Source organism: Anomaloglossus baeobatrachus, chromosome 6 (genome assembly GCF_048569485.1).
Source record: "Anomaloglossus baeobatrachus isolate aAnoBae1 chromosome 6, aAnoBae1.hap1, whole genome shotgun sequence".
NCBI classification, from domain to species: domain Eukaryota; kingdom Metazoa; phylum Chordata; class Amphibia; order Anura; family Aromobatidae; genus Anomaloglossus; species Anomaloglossus baeobatrachus.
Window position 1 is genome coordinate 372324612 of NC_134358.1, and position 24596 is coordinate 372349207.

At 49.8% G+C, this 24596-nt stretch overlaps 1 protein-coding gene across 3 annotated transcripts in view; it reads right to left on the reverse strand.

The window, feature by feature from the left end:
* The window catches only part of TNS3 (tensin 3), a 528788-nt gene that overhangs the window by 40954 nt on the left and 463238 nt on the right, over nucleotides 1-24596 (reverse strand). The window lies entirely within an intron of this gene.

Consider the following 24596-nt stretch of genomic DNA (forward strand, 5'->3'; position numbering starts at 1 on the left):
TTTATTTCCAAATTTTGTGCAGTTATATTGGTTTACCTGGTGAAAATAAACAAGTGAGATGGGAATATATTAGTTTTTTTTTTAAGTTGCCTAATAATTCTGCACAGTAATAGTTACCTGCACAAACAGATATCCTCCTTAGATAGCCAAATCTAAAAAAAAAAACCACTCCAACTTCCAAAAATATTAAGCTTTGATATTTATGAGTCTTTTGGGTTGATTGAGAACATAGTTGTTGATCAATAATAAAAAAAAATCCCCTAAAATGCAACTTGCCTAATAATTCTGCACACGGTGTAAATCAAGTAAATAGTATGTAGTGCAAGCAAAGATAAGACACTTTGAAAGATATCATATTAAAGAAAAAATCCACTTTCTCCACTTATCAAGAACCTCTTTCCTAATATATGAAAATATATATATCAGTACGGAGACCTTTCTAATATTTTTACACCCAGGCCTGCAAAGGTGACAAGGGGTCATCCACTACATCTAGATGAAAGAAGGCTTAATCAGAATCACCGACACAGATTCTTTACTGTAAAGGCCGCTTTACACGCTGCGACATCGCTAGCGATGTCGCTAGCGAAAGCACCCGCCCCCGTCGTTTGTGCGTCATGGGCAAAACGCTGCCTGTGGCGAACAATATCGCCGATACGCGTCAAACATACTTACCTTCCTAACGACGTCGCTGTGGCCGCTGAGCAACCTCTTTTTTAAGGGGGCGGTTCGTTCGGCATCACAGCGACGTCACTCAGCGGGCCACCAATAGAAGCGGAGGGGCGGAGAGCAGCCGCATTAACGTCACTCCCACCTCGTTGCCGGAGGACACAGGAACACTGTTGTTCGTCGTTGCCCTCGTGTCACACATAGCGATGTGTGCTGCCTCAGGAACGACAAACAACCTACGTCCTGAAAGAGCAATGATATTTTGAAAATGAACGACGTGTCAACGATCAACGATTAGGTATTTCTGATCGTTAGCGGTCGCTCATATGCGTCACATGCAACGACATCGCTAACGAGGCCGGATGTGTGTCACGAATTCCGTGACCCCAGCCATATCTCGTTAGCGATGTCGCTGTGTGTAAAGCGGCCTTTAGAGGAGTGAGACTATGTAACCCTCTGCTAAATATTGCAGTGGTCTACCTTCAACCTTAAAAACTATGAAACTATGAATTTAGTGTCAGCAAATTATTAACTCACTGAGGGATCAGATTAAAGTTTACAGTTCAATGCTTATCAAAGTCTATAGAGGGGTGGGATGCAGGAGCTAGACACAGAGGTGGAGAGACACCCAGAAAAACTGCTAAAAATGCAGGTTAGAAATCATATAATAATCACAAACAGTACTGTTATATATCGAAAAGTCACATGAAACAAATGTTATAATTTTTTATTTCAGAAGTATATCTATATACATACAAACATACATACCTACATTATAGATTTTGATGCCTTCAGTCTGAACCTACAATGTTAACTTTCCAATACTCACAAGAAAAATCATTGAATGAAAAAGGGTGTCCAAACTTTGACTAGTACTATATGCACTAATGATTGAAAGTGTTGGCACCCTTAAAATTGTTCTAGATAATTATTTCTCCTATAAAATTTTTGCAATTACACATGTTTTGCTATACACGTGTTTATTTACGTTTTGTGTATTGGAAGAACACAAAAAAGAGAAATAAAAGCAAATTGGACATAATTTCACACAAAACCCCAAAAATGGTCTGAACACAATTGTTGGCATCTTTCCAAGGTGGGTAAAACAAATTTGTTTCAAACATGTGATGTTCGTGCAAACTCATGTGTAGCAAGTAACAAGTGTGGGCAATATAAAAATCACACCTGAAACCAGATTAAAAGGGGAGAAGTTAATTCAATCTGCGCATTGTGTGTCTCTGTGCCACACAAAGCATGGAGAACATTAAAAGTAAAAGAGAACTGTCTAAGGCCTTAAGAACCAAAATTGTTGAAAAATATGAACAATCTCAAGGTTACCAGGTCATCTCCAGAGATTTTAATGTTCCTTTGTCCATGGTAGTTTACAACCCACTGTAGCTAATCTCCTTGGATGTGGACAGCAGGGAAAAAGTGATGAAAGGTTGCAACACAGGATAGTCCAGATCGTGGATAAGCAGCCCCAATCATTTTTCAAAGAAATAAAGAAATTCAAGCTGTCCTGCAGGCTCAGGGTGCATCAGCGTCAGTGCAAAATATTTATAGACATTTGAATGGAATGAAAAACCATGGCAGGAGACGAAGGAGTAACCCACTGGTGACAAAGATATAAAGAAGCTAAAATGTACTTAAGCCAAAATCCTTCTGTGAAAGCATTTTGTGGACAGATGAGACCACGATAGACCTTTTTGGTAAAGCACATCATTTTACTGTTTACTGAAAACAGAATGAGACCTACAAAGAAAAGAACAGTCAAATATGATGGAGGTTCAAAGACGTTTTGCTGCCTCTGGGTGCATTGACTTTGTGCAAGGCATCATGAAAACTTAAAATTATCAAAGGACTTTGGATTGCAATGTAGGGCCCAGTGTCAGAAAGCTGGGTTTGTGCCCTAGGTCATGGGTCTTCCAGCAGAACATTGACCACAAACATACTTCAAGAAGACCCAGAAATTGATGGAAACTGAAGAGTTCTGAAGTGGCAATAATGAGTCCGCATCTAAATCCCATTGAACACTTGTGCAGAAATCTTAAAATTGCTGTTGGGAGAAGTCACCTTTCAAATAAGAGAGACCTGGAGCAGTTTGCAAAAGAGTGGTCCAAAATTTTAGTTGAGAGGTGTAAGAAGCTTGATGATGGTTATAGGAAGTGACTTATTGCAGTTATTTATTCCAAAGGGTGTGCAACCAAATATTAAAGGGAACCTGTCAGCAGAAATGTCCCCTAAAACCTAACAGATTCCCCCTCTGCAGCTCCTGGGCTGCATTCTATAAAGGTCCCTGTTATGATTGTGCCCACTTTCTGACCGAAAAAAAGTGTTTATAAAGTTGTACCTTTTTGGCTTCGGATTCTGTAAATCCGTCACGGGGGCGGGCTGCCTGATGGCCGTTATTCTGCCCCCTGGTCCTGTATGCCACCCCCATCGCTGATTTCAATACTTCTGGACGCCGCCCACTGCTCCAGCCATCCCCGCGCATGCCCAGTGCCCATCTCTCGGGGATGAGCACTGTGCCCAGCGTCACGTGCACGCAGGGTTAAGATTATGGGCGGTGCTGTGATGTTTATTCCTAAGCAACCGCCCATAATCGCGGGACCGCGCTTTCGGTGTAGTCACTGCTCCGCGCTCTTCCCATCTATTTCCTGCCTCGGGGCAAGATGGGAAGGAGGCGAAGTGAGGTCAGCAGCAGCGCGCTTGCGCAGAAAGAAGCAGGCCGAGGGGAAAAGCGCGGTCCCGCGATTATAGGCGGTTGCTTAGGAATAAACATCACAGCACCGCCCATAATCTTAACCCTGCGTGCACGTCACCAGCGGTGACGCTGGGCACAGTGCTCATCCCCGAGAGATGGGCACTGGGCATGCGCGGGGATGGCTGGAGCAGTGGGCGGCGTCCAGAAGTATTGAAATCAGCGATGGGGGCGGCATACAGGACCAGGGGGCAGAATAACGGCCATCAGGCAGCCCGCCCCCGTGACGGATTTACAGAATCAGAAGCCAAAAAGGTACAACTTTATAAACACTTTTTTTCGGTCAGAAAGTGGGCACAATCATAACAGGGACCTTTATAGAATGCAGCCCAGGAGCTGCAGAGGGGGAATCTGTTAGGTTTTAGGGGACATTTCTGCTGACAGGTTCCCTTTAAGTTAAGGATGCCAACAATGTTGTGTGAAATTATGTCTAGTTTCCTTTTTTTCTCAGTTTTTTTGGGGTTGTCACAATACACACAAAGGAAATAAACATGTGAATAACAAAACAAGTGAAATTGCAAAAGTGTTCTGAGAGAAATACTTCACTTTCTGGAACAATTTCAAGGAAGCCAACACTTTCAAGCATGACTGCATATATTTCGGTAAAGTGATAGTTACCTCTTAACACTACAGCTTTTTCTGCTATAAGTTTGGCCAATGTTAAGCAGGATTTCTTGCAATGAAATGAGCCACACACAGAATGGTGGAATATTAGGCTATGTATCCACGCTGTGGAAAATTTGTGGAACTTGTCACGATTTTTTCGCAGAAATTCCTCGGATTTCTCAAAAATCCGCAGTACAGAGAGTCCCCAGCCATTTCTATGGCATTTTGGAACTGCTGTGCCCGTGCTGCATTTTTTTCCGCAGCAGAAAGAGTGCGGATTTCCCTGCGGAAAAATCTGCAGCATGTCAATTATTACTGCGGATTTTTCCGCAGGGTCCCACACTTACCTGCCTTGATTGAAGACACCAGAGTCACTTCCTCCGGTGCAGAGGAGCGCGGTGGAGCCAGGAGCGGGCAGGAGAAGGTGGGCGGGGCCTGTACGAGCTCCGGTCATGTGACAGCCGGAGCTGGTTCAGGCCCGCCCACCTTCTCCTGCAAAGTGCAGACAGACACGGCCGGAGAGTGAAGTGCTGCGTGATGGAGGTAAGTATGAATGCCCCGATCACTCCGGCACTTGTTCTGCATTGAGGATGCAGTGCCGAAGCCATGGTACTGTATCCTCAATGCAGAATGACCGCAGCATATCCGCAGGACATTCCACAATAAAACCGCAGCATTAACACACACAAAGTTGTGCTGCGGTTTTCTGGGAGCTCCTGCAGAATGTCCTACGGATATATCCACAGGACACTTTCCCCGTGGGCACATAGCCTAATGCCGGCGTCACACGGTACGATATATCGGGCGAGATGTCGTTGGGGTAACGTCGTTAGTGAAGAACATCCCGCATCGTCAGAAATATCGTACCGTGTGACATCTCCAAACGACTGTGAACGAGCAAAAATACTCACCTTATCTTTGCTCGTTGACATGTCGTTCATTTTCATAAAGTCGTTCCTCCTATTGCGCGCCGGTTGTTCAGAGATTTTATTGTACTTTCAGAAAATCATGTCTAAGAATGAATCTCAATTGCATCATGTAAACATGCCCTTAAAGGGACCCTGTCACCAGGTTTTTGCTACCTCATCTGAGAGCAGCATAATGTACAGAGACCCTGATTGCAGCGATGTGTCACTTACTGAGTTGTTTCCTGTCATTTTGATAAAATCACTGTTTTCTCTACTGCAGATCTAATAGTAATGTCTATGGGTGCAAGTCTATGGGGTTAGTGAGCAATTGCAAGATTGGATCACAACTGCATGAAACTCTGTTCACACTTGCAGCAGAGCATCAGCCGAGGGTCATTAGTATATGACATCCGATGCGCTTCCTCACATGCCATATGCTAGTGTGACTGCAGCCTTATACAGAGCTTATGAATATGCTGGACAACCTGGCAGTAGGCACATTATGTGGCAAATACCTAGTGACAGATTCCCTTTAATGAGCTTACAACACTTGTATTTCAAGGAACCAGTTGTTTTATTGTTGGCCATAGTTCTAGAGGCAACCCAAAAGAATTGTAACTTGTACTTTTTTTCATATTAGTACGGCACAATCCTACACCGAAACTTGCAGCCGTACTAATACGAAAAAATCATCATCGCACACATCCCGGCACTACAGCCCTCATCTTCACCACACACATCCCGACACTACAGCCCTCATCTTCACCGCACACATCCCAACACTACAGCCCACATCATCCCCGCACACATCCCGACACTACAGCCCACATCATCACCGCACACACCCCGACACTACCGCCCTCATCATCACCGCACACATCCCGACACTACCGCCCTCATCTTCACCACACACATCCCGGCACTACAGCCCTCATCTTCACCGCACACATCCCAACACTACAGCCCACATCATCCCCGCACACACCCCGACACTACCGCCCTCATCTTCACCACACACATCCCGGCACTACAGCCCTCATCTTCACCGCACACATCCCAACACTACAGCCCACATCATCCCCGCACACACCCCGACACTACCGCCCTCATCTTCACCACACACATCCCGACACTACAGCCCACATCATCACCGCACACACCCCGACACTACCGCCCTCATCTTCACCACACACATCCCGGCACTACAGCCCTCATCTTCACCGCACACATCCCAACACTACAGCCCACATCATCCCCGCACACATCCCGACACTACCGCCCTCATCATCACCGCACACACCCCGACACTACCGCCCCCATCATCACCGCACACATCCCGACACTACCGCCCTCATCATCACCGCACACACCCCGACACTACCGCCCACATCATCACCACACACATCCCGACACTACAGCCCTCATCTTCATCACCGCACACACCCCGACACTACCCGCCCTCATCATCACCGCACACACCCCGACACTACCGCCCTCATCATCACCGCACACACCCCGACACTACCGCCCTCATCATCACCGCACACACCCCGACACTACCGCCCTCATCATCACCGCACACACCCCGACACTACCGCCCTCATCATCACCGCACACACCCCGACACTACAGCCCTCATCATCACCGCACACACCCCGACACTACCGCCCTCATCATCACCGCACACACCCCGACACTACAGCCCTCATCATCACCGCACACACCCCGACACTACCGCCCTCATCTTCACCACACACATCCCGACACTACCGCCCTCATCTTCACCACACACATCCCGACACTACAGCCCACATCATCACCGCACACACCCCGACACTACCGCCCTCATCTTCACCACACACATCCCGGCACTACAGCCCTCATCTTCACCGCACACATCCCAACACTACAGCCCACATCATCCCCGCACACATCCCGACACTACCGCCCTCATCATCACCGCACACACCCCGACACTACCGCCCCCATCATCACCGCACACATCCCGACACTACCGCCCTCATCATCACCGCACACACCCCGACACTACCGCCCACATCATCACCACACACATCCCGACACTACAGCCCTCATCTTCATCACCGCACACACCCCGACACTACCCGCCCTCATCATCACCGCACACACCCCGACACTACCGCCCTCATCATCACCGCACACACCCCGACACTACCGCCCTCATCATCACCGCACACACCCCGACACTACCGCCCTCATCATCACCGCACACACCCCGACACTACCGCCCTCATCATCACCGCACACACCCCGACACTACAGCCCTCATCATCACCGCACACACCCCGACACTACCGCCCTCATCATCACCGCACACACCCCGACACTACCGCCCCCATCATCACCGCACACACCCCGACACTACAGCCCTCATCTTCATCACCGCACACACCCCGACACTACAGCCCTCATCTTCACCACACAAATCCTGGCACTACAGCCCTCATCTTCACCGCACACATCCCAACACTAAAGCCCACATCATCCCCGCACACATCCCGACACTACAGCCCTCATCATCACCGCACACACCCCGACACTACCGCCCTCATCATCACCGCACACACCCCAACACTACCGCCCCCATCATCACCGCACACACCCCGACACTACCGCCCACATCATCACCACACACATCCCGACACTACAGCCCTCATCTTCATCACCGCACACACCCCGACACTACCGCCCTCATCATGACCGCACACACCCCGACACTACCGCCCTCATCATCACCGCACACACCCCGACACTACCGCCCTCATCATCACCGCACACACCCCGACACTACAGCCCTCATCATCACCGCACACACCCCGACACTACCGCCCTCATCATCACCACACACATCCCGACACTACGCCCACATCATCACCGCACACATCCCGACACTACAGCCCTCATCATCACCGCACACACCCCGACACTACCGCCCTCATCATCACCGCACACACCCCGACACTACCGCCCCCATCATCACCGCACATACCCCGACACTACCGCCCACATCATCACCACACACATCCCGACACTACAGCCCTCATCTTCATCACCGCACACATCCCGACACTACTGCCCTCATCATCACCGCACATACCCCGACACTACAGCCCTCATCATCACCGCACACACCCCGACACTACCGCCCTCATCATCACCACACACATCCCGACACTACGCCCACATCATCACCGCACACATCCCGACACTACGTCCACATCATCACCGCACACATCCCGACACTAGAGCCCTCATCATCACCGCACACATCCCGACACTACCGCCCCCATCATCACCGCACACACCCCGACACTACAGCCCTCATCTTCATCACCGCACACACCCCGACACTACCGCCCTCATCATCACCACACACATCCCGACACTACGCCCACATCATCACTGCACACATCCCGACACTACAGCCCTCATCATCACCGCACACACCCCGACACTACCGCCCTCATCATCACCGCACACACCCCGACACTACCGCCCCCATCATCACCGCACATACCCCGACACTACCGCCCACATCATCACCACACACATCCCGACACTACAGCCCTCATCTTCATCACCGCACACACCCCGACACTACCGCCCTCATCATCACCACACACATCCCGACACTACGCCCACATCATCACCGCACACATCCCGACACTACAGCCCTCATCATCACCGCACACACCCCGACACTACCGCCCCCATCATCACCGCACACACCCCGACACTACAGCCCTCATCTTCATCACCGCACACACCCCGACACTACAGCCCTCATCTTCACCACACACATCCCGGCACTACAGCCCTCATCTTCACCGCACACATCCCAACACTACAGCCCACATCATCCCCGCACACATCCCGACACTACAGCCCTCATCACAGCACACACATCCCGACACTACAGCCCTCATCTTCATCACCGCACATACCCCGACACTACCGCCCTCATCATCACCGCACACACCCCGACACTACCGCCCTCATCATCACCGCACACACCCCGACACTACCGCCCTCATCATCACCGCACACACCCCGACACTACAGCCCTCATCATCACCGCACACACACTGACACTACCGCCCTCATCATCACCGCACACACCCCGACACTACAGCCCTCATCATCACTGCACACACCCCGACACTACAGCCCTCATCTTCATCACCGCACACACCCCGACACTACCGCCCCCATCATCACTGCACACACCCCGACACTACAGCCCTCATCTTCATCACCGCACACACCCCGACACTACCGCCCTCATCATCACCGCACACACCCCGACACTACCGCCCTCATCATCACCGCACACACCCCGACACTACCGCCTTCATCATCACCGCACACACCCCGACACTACAGCCCTCATCATCACCGCACACACCCCGACACTACCGCCCTCATCATCACCACACACATCCCGACACTACGCCCACATCATCACCGCACACATCCCGACACTACAGCCCTCATCATCACCGCACACACCCCGACACTACTGCCCTCATCATCACCGCACATACCCCGACACTACAGCCCTCATCACCGCACACACCCCGACACTACCGCCCTCATCATCACCGCACACATCCCGACACTACGCCCACATCATCACCGCACACATCCCGACACTACGTCCACATCATCACCGCACACATCCCGACACTACAGCCCTCATCTTCATCACCGCACACACCCCGACACTACCGCCCTCATCATCACCACACACATCCCGACACTACGCCCACATCATCACCGCACACATCCCGACACTACAGCCCTCATCATCACCGCACACACCCCGACACTACCGCCCTCATCATCACCGCACACACCCCGACACTACCGCCCCCATCATCACCGCACATACCCCGACACTACCGCCCACATCATCACCACACACATCCCGACACTACAGCCCTCAGCTTCATCACCACACACATCCCGACACTACTGCCCTCATCATCACCGCACACACCCCGACACTACCGCCCTCATCATCACCGCACACACCCCGACACTACCGCCCCCATCATCACCGCACATACCCCGACACTACCGCCCACATCATCACCACACACATCCCGACACTACAGCCCTCATCTTCATCACCGCACACATGCCGACACTACTGCCCTCATCATCACCGCACACACCCCGACACTACCGCCCTCATCATCACCTCACACATCCCGACACTACAGCCCTCATCATCACCGCACACACCCCGACACTACCGCCCCCATCATCACCGCACACACCCCGACACTACAGCCCTCATCTTCATCACCGCACACACCCCGACACTACAGCCCTCATCATCACCGCACACATCCCGACACTACAGCCCTCATCATCACCGCACACATCCCGGCACTACAGCCCTGATCTTCACCGCACACATCCCAACACTACAGCCCACATCATCCCCGCACACATCCCGACACTACAGCCCTCATCACCGCACACACCCCGACACTACCGCCCTCATCATCACCGCACACACCCCGACACTACCGCCCCCATCATCACCGCACACACCCCGACACTACCGCCCCCATCATCACCGCACACACCCCGACACTACAGCCCTCATCTTCATCACCGCACACACCCCGACACTACCGCCCTCATCATCACCGCACACACCCCGACACTACCGCCCTCATCATCACCGCACACACCCCGACACTACCGCCCTCATCATCACCGCACACACCCCGACACTACCGCCCTCATCATCACCGCACACACCCCGACACTACCGCCCTCATCATCACCGCACACACCCCGACACTACAGCCCTCATCATCACCGCACACACCCCGACACTACCGCCCTCATCATCACCACACACATCCCGACACTACGCCCACATCATCACCGCACACATCCCGACACTACAGCCCTCATCATCACCGCACACACCCCGACACTACCGCCCTCATCATCACCGCACACACCCCGACACTACCGCCCCCATCATCACCGCACATACCCCGACACTACCGCCCACATCATCACCACACACATCCCGACACTACAGCCCTCATCTTCATCACCGCACACATCCCGACACTACTGCCCTCATCATCACCGCACACACCCCGACACTACAGCCCTCATCATCACCGCACACACCCCGACACTACCGCCCTCATCATCACCACACACATCCCGACACTACGCCCTCATCATCACCGCACACACCCCGACACTACCGCCCTCATCATCACCGCACACACCCCGACACTACAGCCCTCATCATCACCGCACACATCCCGACACTACCGCCCACATCATCACCGCACACATCCCGACACTACAGCCCTCATCATCACTGCACACACCCCGACACTACAGCCCTCATCATCACCACACACATCCCGACACTACCGCCCACATCATCACCGCACACACCCCGACACTACAGCCCTCATCTTCACCGCACACATCCCGACACTACAGCCCTCATCTTCACCGCACACATCCCGACACTACAGCCCTCATCATCACCACACACATCCCGACACTACAGCCCTCATCATCACCACACACATCCCGACACTACAACCCTCATCATCACCACACACATCCCGACACTACCGCCCACATCATCACCGCACACACCCCGACACTACAGCCATCATCTTCACTGCACACATCCCGATACTACAGCCCTCATCTTCACCGCACACATCCCGACACTACAGCCCTCATCTTCACCGCACATATCCCGACACTACAGCCCTCATCTTCACCGCACACATCCCGACACTACAGCCCTCATCATCACCGCACACACCCCGACACTACCGCCCTCATCATCACCGCACACACCCCGACACTACCGCCCTCATCATCACCGCACACACCCCGACACTACTGCCCTCATCATCACCGCACATACCCCGACACTACAGCCCTCATCATCACCGCACACACCCCGACACTACCGCCCTCATCATCACCGCACACATCCCGACACTACGCCCACATCATCACCGCACACATCCCGACACTACGTCCACATCATCACCGCACACATCCCGACACTACAGCCCTCATCATCACCGCACACACCCCGACACTACAGCCCTCATCTTCATCACCGCACACACCCCGACACTACCGCCCTCATCATCACCACACACATCCCGACACTACGCCCACATCATCACCGCACACATCCCGACACTACAGCCCTCATCATCACCGCACACACCCCGACACTACCGCCCTCATCATCACCGCACACACCCCGACACTACCGCCCCCATCATCACCGCACATACCCCGACACTACCGCCCACATCATCACCACACACATCCCGACACTACAGCCCTCATCTTCATCACCGCACACATCCCGACACTACTGCCCTCATCATCACCGCACACACCCCGACACTACCGCCCTCATCATCACCGCACACACCCCGACACTACCGCCCCCATCATCACCGCACATACCCCGACACTACCGCCCACATCATCACCACACACATCCCGACACTACAGCCCTCATCTTCATCACCGCACACATCCCGACACTACTGCCCTCATCATCACCGCACACACCCCGACACTACCGCCCTCATCATCACCTCACACATCCCGACACTACAGCCCTCATCATCACCGCACACACCCCGACACTACCGCCCCCATCATCACCGCACACACCCCGACACTACAGCCCTCATCTTCATCACCGCACACACCCCGACACTACAGCCCTCATCTTCACCACACACATCCCGGCACTACAGCCCTCATCTTCACCGCACACATCCCAACACTACAGCCCACATCATCCCCGCACACATCCCGACACTACAGCCCTCATCACCGCACACACCCCGACACTACCGCCCTCATCATCACCGCACACACCCCGACACTACCGCCCCCATCATCACCGCACACACCCCGACACTACCGCCCCCATCATCACCGCACACACCCCGACACTACAGCCCTCATCTTCATCACCGCACACACCCCGACACTACCGCCCTCATCATCACCGCACACACCCCGACACTACCGCCCTCATCATCACCGCACACACCCCGACACTACCGCCCCCTCATCATCACCGCACACACCCCGACACTACCGCCCTCATCATCACCGCACACACCCCGACACTACCGCCCTCATCATCACCGCACACACCCCGACACTACCGCCCTCATCATCACCGCACACACCCCGACACTACAGCCCTCATCATCACCGCACACACCCCGACACTACCGCCCTCATCATCACCACACACATCCCGACACTACGCCCACATCATCACCGCACACATCCCGACACTACAGCCCTCATCATCACCGCACACACCCCGACACTACCGCCCTCATCATCACCGCACACACCCCGACACTACCGCCCCCATCATCACCGCACATACCCCGACACTACCGCCCACATCATCACCACACACATCCCGACACTACAGCCCACATCTTCATCACCGCACACATCCCGACACTACTGCCCTCATCATCACCGCACACACCCCGACACTACAGCCCTCATCATCACCGCACACACCCCGACACTACCGCCCTCATCATCACCACACACATCCCGACACTACAGCCCTCATCTTCATCACCGCACACACCCCGACACTACCGCCCTCATCATCACCGCACACACCCCGACACTACCGCCCTCATCATCACCGCACACACCCCGACACTACAACCCTCATCATCACCGCACACATCCCGACACTACCGCCCACATCATCACCGCACACATCCCGACACTACAGCCCTCATCATCACTGCACACACCCCGACACTACAGCCCTCATCATCACCACACACATCCCGACACTACCGCCCACATCATCACCGCACACACCCCGACACTACAGCCCTCATCTTCACCGCACACATCCCGACACTACAGCCCTCATCTTCACCGCACACATCCCGACACTACAGCCCTTATCATCACCACACACATCCCGACACTACAGCCCTCATCATCACCACACACATCCCGACACTACAACCCTCATCATCACCACACACATCCCGACGCTACCGCCCACATCATCACCGCACACACCCCGACACTACAGCCCTCATCTTCACTGCACACATCCCGATACTACAGCCCTCATCATCACCGCACACATCCCGACACTACCGCCCACATCATCACCGCACACATCCCAACACTACAACCCTCATCTTCACCGCACACATCCCGACACTACAGCCCTCATCATCACCGCACACACCCCGAGAGACCAGGAGTGATTTTAAACTATTTCGATCGTTCTGCTGGACATGCTGAGCATGCGCAGTAGAACGTGACGAAATCCGTCAGCGGATAGCGGCGGAATCCGTTACCATAGACAATCATTAGACACCGTGGCGGATTCCAACGGGATCCGTCAAGGTGCGCTATTTTAACGACACAAAAAACGCTACATGCAGCGTTCCTTCTGCCTGACGCAGCGTCAAAATAACGACGCTGCGTCGTGCAGTGGATGCAACGCAAGACAATCCGTTGCTATCCGTAGCTAACAGAAGCCTATGAGGAATAAAACGGTTTCTTGCAACGGTTACCGTAATTCCTCAAGGCTGCGGATAGCAACGGATGCCGTCCAACGCAAGTGTCAAAGTAGCCTAACAGGAGGCTCTTGTTTCAGAGACCTGCTTTTCTCACCAATGTCTCTCCCAAGTGCTGTCAGTGCCTGGGAGGTGAATGCACAGTTAAATGCAATAGTTCTTTGATTTTATGAGGACCTTACTGCACCTGCACCAACCCAAGGCACTGATGCCACTGGCAAAAAGTCTTGGTAGAAAAACAAGAGCGACCTGTGAATCAAACACAGTAGGCAAGCGGTGGGAAATAGGGAGGGAAGGCATGAGAAGTGCAATTTCCTACCTCGAATAACTTGCAGCTCATTTGCATACAATTCCATCTGTGGATTTCTCAGAAACTGCAATGAAAGCTCCTTTACATACATGCCATTAGACTGAGGTATGAAATCCTCCTGACAGGCTGCCTTAAGGCTATTGATTCTGATATCACTGATTTTTTTTCCCTGATGGGCAAGAAAATATACTTTTTCTAGTCTTTTGTTTTTTTTCTTTGTACATCTATGTGACAAAAGTGCAGGCACCTGAACCTACCAAAGGTAACTGAATAAGGAGGGTCTGATAAGCGACGTAAACCTTCGTGGGTCTCACAAAATACATCTCACTACAGTCACTGACTGGAGTATGGAATGCCACAACTTATCATGAATTAGGTGATGTACGGTGTCACTCCACCATACTATACCAGCTATGCCTATTTTGGCAGAGATGGGAAAAACGGATGTCAAAATGCCAAAAGCTGCAAAAACTTTGCATAACATAGCCATTCAAAGCTTGTTAGGCCCAAATTCTGGTGAAGTTGGTTTGATGGATCGGGCCTAGGTCTGCACATTAGTTATAATGCTTCCATAAAGATGCATGTATAGAAAATGAGCTGCACTGGAAGGCTTATCGGCATCTAAGGCTCTACCCTATTTTTCGCTTTATAAGACGCACCTGATTATAAGACGCACCATGGCCCCTATAGATGGCACATTTCCCCTGTTAGATATGCCCCCATACAGCTGCCCATGGCCACTATAAATGGCACATCTCCCCTGTGTTTGATATGGCCCCCATACAGCTGCCCATGGCCCCTATAGATGGCACATCTCCCCTGTTAGATATGGCCCCCATACAGCTGCCCATGGCCCCTATAGATGGCACATCTCCCCTGTTAGATATGGCCCCCATACAGCTGCCCATGGCCCCTATAGATGGCACATTTCCCCTGTTAGATATGGCCCCCATACAGCTGCCCATGGCCACTATAAATGGCACATCTCCCCTGTGTTTGATATGGCCCCCATACAGCTGCCCATGGCCACTATAGATGGCACATCTCCCCTGTGTTTGATATGGCCCCCATACAGCTGCCCATGGCCCCTACAGATGGCACATCTCCCCTGTTAGATATGGCCCCCATACAGCTGCCCATGGCCACTATAGATGGCACATCTCCGCTGTGTTTGATATGGCCCCCATACAGCTGCCCATGGCCCCTATAGATGGCACATCTCCCCTGTTAGATATGGCCACCATACAGCTGCCCATGGCCCCTATAGATGGCACATCTCCCCTGTGTTAGATATGCCCCCATGCTGCTGCCCATAATAAAATAAAACACTCTTTCCTTACCTTCTCAGCGCTGTCCCTCCTCTGTCTCCCTCCTCGCAGTTGAGCCCTGGCTTCCTTACTTCCTGGTTCTTGCTGCCGGTCATGTGATATCATCTCTGCGTGCCTTATCACAGACAGCAGCAGCAGGAGACCGGGAGATCAGCGCTGGAGGTAAGTAAAGCTTTTTTATTTTACTATGGGCAGCAGCACGGGGGCCATATCTAACACAGGGGGGATCATGTGCGATCAAAGGAGGGCGCAGGCAGATATAATATGCCCCGCTGCCCCAGCCCCTCAGCGTGATGCAATTTCAGCACCACACTGCTGGACAGCGGCTGTGCATATTATATGAGCGGGAGCAGGAGATCTAACGCTGCCGCTCCCAGCTTTCCCTGCCCCCAGCAGTGCTCCAGAGCGGACCCTGCAGTATACATATATATATATATGTACACCCCCCTGTATATTCGGTTTATAAGACGCACCCCCTACTTTCCCCCAAAATTTGGGGGAACAAAAGTGCGTCTAATAAAGCGAAAAATACGGTATATTATTGCTCACTTATATGAATGGGAGTGATCAAGTAACACAAAGTAACAAGTATAATGGAAGTCACTGATTGGGCACTTCACCTCTCCGCTCACTTACAGCCTGCCATTTACAGCGCATTTCTGGGGGAAGGGATGGCGGGACTTTTTTTTTCTTTGACATTCTACATCCAAAAACATTGTTTTAACCCCAGCTAAAGCCATTCAGAGACTGTGAATGGCTCTCCATGGAGTGCCTGCACACATCATGCAGTGAAGAAAGCCTGTGTTTTGTGGTTGTTGTTTCACGGATGAAACATCCGAGCACCCTGCGATACTCGGCTGAGAACCTAAGCCCCCGGATGCTTGATCGACTACCATGGCCACAGACCACACCATAGTTTAATGTGCATGGAAACAAAGAGCCTGTAACAGCAAAACAATGCTATAGAAATTAAATTACAAAGATTATTCTTTAGCCTAAAATACAGTACTTAAATAAAAAAAGTACCCAAAAAGAAAACTAGTAGTGATGAGTGAACACTACCCTGCTTGGCAGCTAGGTACACGAAACGAGTAGCTTGGATGGGCTCGACTCTAGTACTGAGTATAATGGAAGTCAATGGGGAACAGAAGCATTTTTTCCAGAAGATCTTCCAGAAAAATGCTTAGAGTTTTCTATTGACTTCCATTATGCTCAGTACTAGAGTGGAGCCTGTGTGAGTACCTGACTGCTCATTTTGTGTACCGAGCACGCGAACATGGTAGAGCTCGCTCATCACTTTGGACTACCCTTTAAGGCAGACCTGGGCAAGGGGCGGCCCGCGGGCCACATCCGGCCCGCCTACTCTCTGTGACCGGCCCGCCTGGCTCAGGGCGTCCTTGCTGGCCGGTCACTGATGAGGGCAATCTAACATGTTGTCCGGAGCTCCAGGCTCGGCGAGGCGCGTGGTCAGATTGCCCTCATCAGTGCCCGGGCAAATGCCGGGGCCCTGGAGAGCCGGGGGGGCCCACTCGGCCTCGTCAGTTCTGGTGACCCTTGGCCAGGACCAACTCGCCTTAGTTCTGCTGCCCCCGGGCCGAGTTCCAGGGACCGCAGTCCTCGGCAGGAATCTGCGGCGCCGTCCCTTTAAGGAGCACAGACTTCCTGGTTGAACTTCATCTGTGGGCGGAGCTACCGACCGGCGCCCTGCTCATCCCACAGATGAAAGAGTTGCAGTGCCAGCCAGCGACCCCCAGCACAGTGCTTCTTTCTGGCTCTGTGTGGGCCCCCTCTCCACCGTGACCTGAGCGGTATGTGCCCTCCCCACCCCCCGATTTATGGGCCCTGGCGAGCTGTATGGGCTTCCCCCCCCCCACCCCGTGCCGTATGTGCTGGGCCCCAGAGCCGCTTGTGTGGGCCCCCCAGAGCCGCGTGTGTGTATGTATGTATATATGTAGCAGGGCTATGTGTGTATGTATGTAGCAGAGCTATGTGTGTATGTATGTATATATGTAGCAGAGCTATGTGTGTATGTATGTATATATGTAGCAGAGCTATGTGTGTATGTATGTGGCAGAGCTATGTGTCTGTATGTATGTATGTAGCAGAGCTATGTGTCTGTATGTATATATGTAGCAGAGCTATGTGTCTGTATGTATATATGTAGCAGAGCTATGTGTGTATGTATGTAGCAGAGCTATGTGTGTATGTAGCAGAGCCATGTTTGTATGTATGTATATATGTAGCAGAGCTATGTGTGTATATATGTAGCAGAGCTATGTGTGAAGGTAGCAGAGCTATGTGTCTGTATGTATATATGTAGCAGAGCTATGTGTCTGTATGTATATATGTAGCAGAGCTATGTGTGTATGTATGTAGCAGAGCTATGTGTGTATGTAGCAGAGCTATGTGTGTCTGTAGCAGAGCTATGTGTGTCTGTAGCAGAGCTATGTGTGTCTGTAGCAGAGCTATGTGTGTCTGTATGTCTGCAGCAGAGCTATGTGTGTATGTATGTAGCAGAGCTATGTGTGTATGTAGCAGAGCCATGTGTGTATGTATGTATATATGTAGCAGAGCTATGTGTGTATGTATGTAGCAGAGCTATGTGTGTATGTAGCAGAGCTATGTGTCTCTATGTATATATGTAGCAGAGCTATGTGTGTATGTATGTATATATGTAGCAGTGCTATGTGTCTGTATGTATATATGTAACAGAGCTATGTGTGTGTGTATGTATGTATATATGTAGCAGAGCTATGTGTGTATGCAGCAGAGCTATGTGTGTATGTATGTAGCAGAGCTATGTGTGTATGTAGCAGAGCTATGTGTGTCTGTAGCAGAGCTATGTGTGTATGTATGTATGTATGTAGCAGAGCTATGTGTGTATGTAGCAGAGCTATGTGTGTATGTATGTATGTAGCAGAGCTATGTGTGTATGTATGTAGCAGAGCTATGTGTGTATGTAGCAGAGCTATGTGTGTCTGTAGCAGAGCTATGTGTGTATGTATGTATGTATGTAGCAGAGCTATGTGTGTCTGTAGCAGAACTATGTGTGTCTGTAGCAGAGCTATGTGTGTCTGTAGCAGAGCTATGTGTGTATGTATGTATGTAGCAGAGCTATGTGTGTATGTAGCAGAGCTATGTGTGTCTGTAGCAGAGCTATGTGTGTCTGTAGCAGAGCTATGTGTGTCTGTAGCAGAGCTATGTGTGTCTGTATGTATGCAGCAGAGCTGTGTGTCTGTAGGCATGTATAATGTGTATCTAGGTATGTCAGTGTATATGGCTGTATAGATGTGTCAGTTCTATATGTATTTTTGTGAGTTTGTCTTTAAATATGTATATGTATGTGTACGTATGTGTGTGTCTGCGTGTGGATGGGGCCCACTGGGACTCTTCCGCCCGAGGCCCACAAAAACCTGGAGCCAGCCCTGACCCTCATCAGACGCTGCGTGTCGGGCAGGAAACAGAGGACAGATCCTGAAGCTCCGGACAGTGTAGGCAGCGGAACGCAGGAATCTCTCCTCTGTTCCTTGCCCGACACTTTTCTCTGTGACACACGCGCTCCCTGATATCGTCAGTACAGTCATTTGAAAAGTTCCCGCCCGGCAGGAGAAGCAGCAGCAGCCGGGGCCGTATGGAGAGAGGCAGCGGCGGGGGCTCCTAGGAATACAGCGTCGGCGCAGCCTGGCCATGTGAAGGAGAAGCAGCTCAGCGGGGGGCTCATACGGAGGTGTCTGAGGACGGGAACGATAAGAAGAGAGGTGAGTGGTTACTAGTAACCTGCAGGGACAATGGGGGCGGGCGGGCGGGGGGCTGGGGGAGAGGGGTAACTTTTGACAAATATTTGGGGTGTAGTGGTTTAGTATATGGGAATGTAGTTTTACAGGTGTGGTATATGGGGGGTGGAGTGGTGTAGTTTTATAGGTGTGTAGTGGTGTAGTATAATACAGGTGTATATAGGAGTGTAGTATAATACTACACCCCTATATACACCTGTATTATACTACACCACTACACCCCTATATACACCTGTAATATACTACACCCCTATATACACCTGTATTATACTACACCACTACACCCCTATATACACCTGTATTATACTACACCACTACACCCCTATATACACCTGTATTATACTACATCACTACACCCCTATATACACCTGTATTATACTTCACCACTACACCCCTATATACACCTGTATTATACTACACCCCTATATACACCTGTATTATACTACACCCCTATATACACCTGTATTATACTTCACCACTACACCCCTATATACACCTGTATTATACTACACCACTACACCCCTATATACACCTGTATTATACAGGTGTATATAGGGGTGTAGTATAATACAGGTGTATATAGGGGTGTAGTATATTACAGGTGTATATAGGGGTGTAGTGGTGTAGTATATTACAGGTGTATATGGGGTGTAGTGGTGTAGTATAATACAGGTGTTTATAGGGGTGTAGTGGTGTAGTATAATACAGGTGTAGTATATAGAAGTGCAGTATAATACAGGTGTATATAGAGGTGTAGTATATTACAGGTGTATATGGGGTGTAGTGGTGTAGTAAAATACAGGTGTTTATAGGGGTGTAGTGGTGTAGTATAATACAGGTGTAGTATATAGGAGTGTAGTATAATACAAGTGTAGTATATAGGGGTGTAGTGATGTAGGTTATCACAGGTGTAGTATATAGTGATGTGCTGCAGTTAATTACAGGTGTAGTATATAGTGATGTAGCATATTACAGGTGTATATAGGGGTGTAGTGATGTAGTATATAGTGGTATAGTATATAGAGGTGTAGTTTATTACAGGTGTAGTGTATAGTGATGTATATTACAGGTGTAGTATGTGGTGGGTGTAGTGATGTAGTATATGGGGACTGTGTGTGTATGAATACATTGTGTGTATGTATATATGTTATACATGCACAGTATATATGCGTGTTTGTGTGTATATATATATATATATATATATATATATATATATATATATATATGTAGAACCGAGTTAATTATATTAGTCCGGCCCTCTAAAACCATCCCAATTTCTCATGCGGCCCCGTGGGAAAATTAATTGCCCACCCCTGCTTTAAGGTATGATCCCAATGGTGGTCACAAATACCCGTTTCTGCATTCACAATAACATTTTGTAAGGGCTCGCTCACACGGGCATATAAATTGGACAAGTGCAATCTAAAAAGAAAAAAAAGGATTGTGCTCGGATCAATGTCATTCAATGAGGCAGTGCAGATCTGCGTCATTTTTTGTATTTGGCATGAGAAAAGCATTGTAGCAAGCTGTGGTTTGACTCTGAAGTCAGTACAGTTCGAGGATAAAATTGGATGAGATACAGACCATCAGTATGACATTTGATTTTTACTGATACATTACAATTCTGTAAGATGGGACACTTCACATGGTCCAGTAAGAGATTGATAGCTGCTCAGTAAGAAAAACGGACAGGACACGGATGACAAGTGAGAAAAAATCAACTGAGGTTTCTGGATGAGAATGGGACCGATTGTTTATCCTAAGAAGGAATCTCCCAAGACAAGATTACCAACATAGTGAATATTCTTGACATCTATTATTTACATTTGCTATGAAATATTTTACCTTGTTTAAACACATTTTCTTATTTCATGAAGTATAGTTTTTGTAGTTCCTTTGCTAGAGGTCTTCAGTATCGAGCCTGTTGACTTTAGTGGGCACTGCTACTTTGTGGAATGCCGTCAGCTGTCCAGGCTTCTCCTACAGTTGCCTGGGTAAAGAAGGAGCTGACTTCTGGCCCTCCCCGCCACAAATAAAGCTTCTTTGTAACAGCTGGGGAGGACATTGTCCTTCAGCTATGTCACTTTTTGTTACAATACACTATTGCATATGCAAAGGTTTAGATAGAAAAGAAGTCAAGTTCAACAGTATTCCTCAAATACAAATATTGTTCAAAACAGCAACATGCTATATTATAAATAAAGAAGTAATAGGTACAAAGATTACTATCCAACACCAAAACAATCACTAGCGGCCAGCAATTCTGAACCCTCTATATCCAACAATGGAGCTTAGGGAAAAGCGTGGACACCAGATGAGATATTGTCAGGGGATCAAACAATATCTGGATTCTCCATGCCACATTATAAGTACGGGTAATATTTCACATTCAGCAGAGACATTCCCAATCCATCAGAGCCTGCTTCAAGGAAACAGCCCCACACACAGACGTCCACATCCATCACAGACATTCTGCAGGAGTGCAATCAATCCACAATACAGCGAGAAGGACACAAACCTACCAAACGATGACATGTCATGTGCAGATCAGCAAACGGCAAAAATAAACACTTCCAGGAAAGAATTGAGCAAATCCACTTCTTCCCTCAACAATAAAGTCACAGGAGTCTTAGCCTCATAAGCGGCTGTTCAGGCAGAGAAGGCTCCTGCGGAGGGTCTGCTGCACTTTACAGTCCAGGTTCTTGGATTTCCTCCTCCCACTGACCGCTTGGAAACAAACATTCTAGTAAAGGATATTCATCTAATCAGCTATTGAGGGCGAGGGTGGTACAGCTTGTCTGAATCTAGTCAGTGTGAAGATCCCCTAGTCCAGCAGGACTCCGCCTCAGTCCCTTTTCTCATCTCTCAGCCCGGCTCCCTCACCAGCTCAGACACACACAGCACATTGTTTCTCATGCTCCCATTCCACATTTACCAATGCGCTGACTGTGCTGCAGGGCAAAGGCCACATCCGTCATCTGAATGCAGAAAATGAGAGCAATGCCACCAGGATCTACATGCAGGGTCTGTGCTCCTCTGCCGAGCACAGGGGGCCAACGATTCAGGATGGCTGTACAGAATACCGCCACATAAAAAGCAAATACAAACCAATGTTCCCATTACAACTATAACAATCACATCCCGGATTTAGTGATCCAGCTATATAAGGTTTCCTACATAACAGATTACCTTTATTAAGACAGAGATGGCAAGCAACAAAAAGGGATGACTTATTAGATAGAAAAACAGTGCCACACCTGTCCACAGGATATGCCAAGTATTGCAACTATGCCCCATGCACTGCAATGAAGAACAGCCAGAAGGAAGCCCCTTTATCCAGAACGAATGTATGTACGTTACAAAGGCTCCATTACACAAGTAGTGCTCAACCTAATACATTATGGGAGTCAAAGGCCATAGGGTGAGAGCCTCAGGGCCACATATGGCCTCCACATGCTATAAATGCACCATTATAATATAGGGCTCAGCCATAAGTATGCCTACTATAATGCTGGCCACACTTTAGCAATCCAATATTGTAGTCGTGTTACTAAGATGAATATTAGGATTCCTTACCAGGATAAAGCTACGCTTCTATAGATGTATTAGTCAAAATAAAACCAGGAACCCTGTACGAGTCCGGGTGCCATTATTAAAGTAGCTAACGTCCAGGAAAACACTTGGTGGTGTCTGACAATACATTTCCTCCATGGATTGTTCTTTTGTCAACTACAGGGAAGCAAAGCAACAAAAAGGATGTGCGGAGGAAATGGACAGACCTTACTTTGTAAAGGACAAATATATTCACAATGTGCAATAAATGTCCAGCACAAGGGAGAAGAAACCAAGCACTAGTACAAGCACACAGCTATTACTGAAAGGGTCAGAGTAATAAGTACATATACCCTTATTATAGTAGAAATCATAATGACGGTGGCCCAGGACCCTTACTAAAAGCATTGCTGTAACTAAATGAATTAGGCACGGAAAACCCATTAAATAATGAAACTGTGCAGTAACTGATGAGGGCATTCAGGTGCCACAAAAATGAACTTATGCTGAGAGGATAAAATATATTGGAAGGTAATAGCATTGCTTGAATAGACTGCTTGATTAATGATCCACACATCACATCTCCAAAGCCCAACATCTAAAGATGTGCAGTAGTTACATGGTGCGGCTCACTAGATATTACTAGCAGAGATGTTGTATGCCATATTGCAAGGGATTTTGGTATGGAACTTCCTATAAACACACATAGGCCAATCTGTGATGTTCGAACATTAGAGAAGAACGAGCACTACAATGCTCAATACTCATAACGAGCAGTTGGACGAGCGTAACTTGTGTATTGAGTATAATGGAAATCAATGGGGGAACTCCAACATTTTTCTGGGAAATCTTCCCCATTGCGTTCCAGTATTGTCAGGTATACGAGTCGCAGCCATCCGAGCATCCAACTTCTCGTTACGAGTAACCAGCACCTGAGCATGGTAGTGCTCACTCATCACTAGTTACGAGTACCGAGCACCTGAGCATGGTAGTGCTCACTCAT